Raw genomic sequence first — 6000 nt, forward strand, 5'->3', positions numbered from 1 at the left:
AGGAAGTTATGCATGAGAATTTACTTGTTAATCCCAAATCAAAATGTCACTTAATACACCATCATCRGTTCACTTACTGTATTTTCCATAGCTATAAATCCAACATTTCTCCACAGACATCATTTTTTTCAGCTGCATAAATACTTTTTAATAGGAACAAATCCTGCAGTTGTGAATTTGTAGCAGGCAGAATGCCCATGGACTGCAGTGAGAACAGAGATTTCAGGCTGGCCCATTAGGACTGAAGTAATTCTTGACTCAGGCTATTTTCCCCCCAGAAATAACTCAAACACAAGTCAAGAATCACTTGACTCGCTCCAGCTAGCAACAGCAGCAGCCGGAGCTGCCTGATGCAGATCCAGAATTTGTTTCGTAGATGGGTTAGCTGAAAACACAGTCCCACCTACAGGCTGAAAAGATGAAATACTTTAACATTGCCTGTACTGCAAACATAGCTTGCCACTCAGACTTGCAAAATCTTTCCCTGTTGTTCATGAAATTCTTTTTTATATTTGGAACATATATTCTATATTCTTTTGGAACACACCTAAAGTACTTCTAAATAATCATGATGTATCTTGTGTGTCTTCTTATGTTTTGCGACCTTATCTTCATATCCTTAGGTTGTGTAAAAAAACAAAATGTTTTTCAGGTGAAAATACTGCAGCATGAAAACTTAAGGTGAGCCAATCTGATGCTAAGAAGTAAATGGAAAAAGGACATTATTTACTTGTTTTCCTTTTAAGTGACACCAGCTTCTGTGGAGATACATGTTTAAGAMCCACAAGATCACAAAACTGCACACAAAACATGGGTGTACATGCATATATATATAGATAGATATACACACATCCATAGTAACAACCGTTTGGTACTCTTGTTATCTTATCATACTTCACAAAGTATGGTAAATGCAGGCGGATGTTTTTATTTTACAAATTAAATGCTAGTGTGAAAAAGACTGGCCTCCASTCTTTTCTCCTCCTCAAATAATAAAGGTTAAACTTCTTGTCATGAACGTTTCAGGAGGAATAATCTTCCTGTCTACTGCCTTTCACTCCAGATAATATGCAACATGGGCAAAATGCAGCTTTTTACACATCAAATACTAGTTGCATTAGTCATTTAGTCATTTTTAAAGAATGTGCTTCATCTGAAGCCTATGGAAGAACATACTGATCAGAAGTTGACATCATTATCTTCCAGTTAACTTTTATTTCTGCTGAGAAAGATGTCGTTGCAATTATTTTCAGTTTAACAAGTACCCTTACATTTCCTCTTTCGCAAGTACTTCTAGTCATGTGGGTAATATTGAGAATGCAACTATTGCATTCTTTTTAACAGTGTAACCTTATACATTCCCTTGAGTCACATTGCCTCCCTGCTAAACTCACTTTCCTTTTCTTGCCTATACTATGTTAGAATATACACTCTTCATTTAACCAGTTTCTGTATTTATAGACAGTAAGTGGATGTAGATAATACCTGGGTTTGTCCAGACTTTTATGCTAACTAAACTAAATTAAGAGGATCAATCATCTTGGTTTGGATACAAGTTGCTATGATTTTCACKTTTTTTTTTGTCATTTCCATGTCTTAGACAGGTCTGTACTGAATGGTCACTGGAGCACACAGGACAATGGCCATCTTGCTCCTCATGTATATCTGTCTTCCTCAAACAACCATATCATAGTTTGAGATAAAGAGCGAGTGGTGAAATACAAAGGGCAGCTGTGCTTTAGCAACACCATGGCAGTTCTGTCCAGAGGATCTAAACAGCTTTGGAGAGCAAAGATCATTTCTGCTTGAGATTTAGTAACTCTACAATAGGTACCTATATTGCTTGTAAAAGAAAGGTTAGAAATCTTGTCACAGTGTTCCTCAGAAACAGAATGAGGTCAGACATCCCAGATCACTGACAACCAAGGAGCTGGATTGGTATTATGTGTAATTTCAAAATAAGAAACATTATTTCAAAGTCTGTTTTCCCAYGTATTCCCATATAAATGGAACAGAAGCCTCACAAATAAAAAAAACCCCAGACATCTATGCTTTGGATAGTCAGTCAGCAAGAAGTGTCAGTTTACATAGTAATATCATGCCAGGAACTGATTGATTTTTGAGAMTATTCTGAGGCAAAATCTGGATTATTTTTTGAACCAGATCAGTTCATTTATATGGTTTGTGGTTGTGTTGGCACAGCAGAGCAAAAGATCTGAAACAACAGTAGCAAGATGCCAGAGACAGAGGCAGGAACTCCTTAGTGGAAATTAGTACTGAGATCTCTGTATGTCTTTTCTCTTGATGTTATTTAATGATTAAATTACAGAGAATGCATGGGGGGAAAAATTAATACTATTGGCTTATTTTAATATTATTGATCCTATTCCAATGAGCTAATATAAAAAATGTTTTAAATATTTAATTAAATAAATTCAGGAGTTTTGTAATTTCCAGTTTATTAAAGCACTAATGTGGTTGAAAAGAAAAAGAATGTATGGACTTGCTGGAATACACAGTTGTCATTTGTCATCACATCATTGGAATGGGAACAAATAAGATTACTGAGTGAGGACAAAAGCTCYAAGAACAGATAAGGGGATGGAGAATGACGAAGTACAAAACAAAGAGCAGGATGCCAGTTGTCAATGAAGATGTAGAGAAAAGCATGTCAGAAAAGGAGATCTTACAATTAATAGGGAATTGGCCATTTCACACACCAGTTAATGGCATTTAAATAGACCAAGATGGGTAAGTGCGCAAAAAATAAAGTGAACAGAGCTTCACAGATTCTAGTTTCTTCTAAAAGGCAGGAACTCAGAAATTATCAGCTTTTTCAGGCTGCCAGAAGCAGAGGGAAAGGAAATGGAGGTGTCCTYATGCTMTGTGCAAAGACAGAAAGGCCTTTTRGAAGYWTGGCTTCTATTTKCWCTGACAATAGAAACCTCTAGAAAATGATACCTTGTTTATGTGCAGTTTATTATGTATTTCTTAAGAGCCTGCTTGTTATTTGCATTAGTTTTATTTTGCTCTTGCTGACAGCATAAATGCTTTTATCACACACAGGGATGAAAAACCTGCTTGAAAATATTCAACTCATTCTGCTGCATGTGCACTTGTAGAAAAAGGTCAAAAGGACATAAGCATTCCTTATATTTGTAAAAAAACCCCCAACTTCTTCATTTCTTTTGCTGCCGAAGGAGAAAGAAAGAGCAAACATGCAGTGGTAGAAATGTTAGCAGGAATTAGACATCTTTCTGAAGAAGTGAGCACCTCCACACATCTTTTTTCCTCTCAACTTTTCCCAACACTTTTCACATCAAAAAAAAAAAAAAACAAAAAACAAAAAACCAAAAAACAAACAAACAAAAAAAACCAAACCAAAACAAAAAAAAACCAAAAAAAAACCCAAAAAAACCCCAAACCCCCCCTCCAGAAAATACCGGGGTTTGATTCTTTTTGTCTTCAACATTAATTTTTATACTGCTTTTCTTTTAACACCAGACAGATGAGTTTGGCCAATTTAATTCTCTCSAAGTCAGTTGGGAGTTGGTCCAATATGGGACAGAGAAGAGCAAGACTCCAATGTAATTTGTAGCTGAAGTGGAACTATTGGGTTATTGTCCATAACTGCCAAAATCAATTGGACTGCCATGAGTAAAAAAAAAAAGGCAAAAGAAAAGACTTCAGGTCACGCTCATTCTGGCAGCAAAAGATATGAAAGATGGGGCTTTCTGGTTGGGTTCTGCTGACAGACTTTACTGCCCTTCCAGATATGTCAGAACAACTGTGTGTGTAATTGCTATTTACCCTCATTCTGTCAGCCTGATTTGAGTGTAAAAGGTGTTTCTGCTAAACTAGGTCACTAAAACTGGGCTAGGGAGCGGCTTCACCTGAAGAAATGCCAAGAGGCTGGAGGGGATGATAATCCCTGGTGGAGAAAACAGCTCCAGGTGAGCTACAATAACAAATTTCTTATCCCAGGACAGCTGCACCCAAGATAGCATATTGGGCTCAGGTGACCTAGATGATAAAATGCACATATATATGTAGAAAATATAGAAATTTTCCCATTAAATTTCCTTCTCTTGTGGTTAACCCTTGGTGTCAACTTTGAACTGTGCATCAATGTTTGAACCCATCAGTGTTTGATGGGGTGATTGGCCCTATGATGTTTGTGAAAGGAGAGCTTTATGTAGCAGCACAGGCTGTGTACTTTGAATGAGAGAGTGCTTTCTGTGTAAGGGAGAATCACAAGACAAAGCTAGAATCATGAGAAAATAATGGGGAGACATCAAGGAGACAGGAAACAGTGAGAAGTGCACTTCTAGTGCTAGAAGCTAGTTATGATAAACAATTTATTGAAACAAAAAGCTCTGTATTAATAGATGCTGCATGAATTACTGAACACTTATATGATAAAATGAAACTGTATTAAACTAGAAGGATACATCAAGCTGGTTCTACCCTGATTCTACCCTGTGCTTGGTTCTTGCTCAAAAAGTCATTATCTGTTACTGAGGGAGGAAAGGGTATATGTTAAAAATCTACGATCAAAAAACTGGAGGGGTTAGTTGAAATCAAARAAACAATCTGCTACTGCCCAATACTTTTCTCTTCAGGAAAGTGTACAGAAAAGCAGGACACAGTGCAGAATGGAACTTCTCAACCCCACAAGCCACCAACTGAGTGCGAGTGGATGATACCATGCTGTTACATTAACTGATGTGCTCTGTTAGGTCTGAGGACTAGCCCTCTTTGCTCTGCAGGAATACTGAGCTTGTTTTAAGCATTACTGTTTTGAGAAAATCACAAACTTCACAGTTCAGAAGGGAAGAACCAGCATCTGGCAGCATGTTCCCTGAGACAGATTAAAATATAGTTTGCTTAGTCCAGGAAAATAAAGACTGGAAAGACATGTTGTGGTCCTTCCCTACTGAGCAGATGTTTCAAGGATAGTGATGAATTCTTTTTTCTATCTCATGCCATTGCAAAGACACCCCATCCCATTCCTCTAGGTAAACTGTGAATAAATTAAACTTTATATATCCCCTTGGAATATCATTTTCCACTGATCAGCACCTAACAATGGAGTCCCTCAGGAATTCACCTTGTGGCAGCTACTGCTTACGAAGGAGTTTTCTGTCCTCTGTCCCTTATAGTTACAAAGCCTTGAAATAATTTACTAGTTTAGTTTTATTTTTAGTAACATTCCAAATTCTTCCAAGTGAAAAGGACACAAAGAAGAAAGCTTTTATATAACTTGTCACAAGAGGTTTGACAAAATTCACAGCTATGATGTACCTCTTTTCATCAGTTTTCATGTGTTCCTTTATTTGAAGCAATGTTATTGGATTGTGTCCATGAAATATCACTAAAAAGGGATGTTAATAAGAACATCACCAGAACATTTGAGTCATAGCTAAAAAGAGAAACCAAGAACAGACTTTTCAAATAAAATAAGTTTCACTGGAAACGTGTGAAATTAGGTCATTACTGCAATGAAAAATATGGTCAAAGAGAACAAAATCCTAGAATGCARTATCTGACTTCCCTGTGTTGTCTGCAATTACTCCCAGAAATTTTCAGATGGACCATTATCAGGAGAAGCTAATGCAATAATTTTCCATCTCTTGGTATCTGGAGATAATATCCAGTGCAATGGAGTATCATGGAGATTGTTTGGAATAAGAAACTGAGTCTGGAAAATCAAGTTATGGACTGTACCAAGAAAATTACTGGAAAATGCATTTCTTGCCTCTAACTGCATTATGYAGAAAATTCCTCCATGTGCCATGGCATGGCATGGTGTGCCATGGAGGACTTGGCCCACAGAGAAGATATAGGGATAGTTCTGTCTTAATAATGTGAAAATCAGTGCATTTTTTTGGACAGGGGGAGGGGTGTTCGGTGGGGTTATTTTTTGGTTTTGCTTGTTTGTTTTTTTGTGGGTGGTTTTTTTTTGTAATTAGTTTTTAAATGTTAGAAAATTTATAAAAT

The sequence above is a fragment of the Malurus melanocephalus genome, unplaced genomic scaffold (assembly GCF_030028575.1).
Source record: "Malurus melanocephalus ecotype Western Australia unplaced genomic scaffold, MMel_1.1 scaffold_438, whole genome shotgun sequence".
Classification (NCBI taxonomy): domain Eukaryota; kingdom Metazoa; phylum Chordata; class Aves; order Passeriformes; family Maluridae; genus Malurus; species Malurus melanocephalus.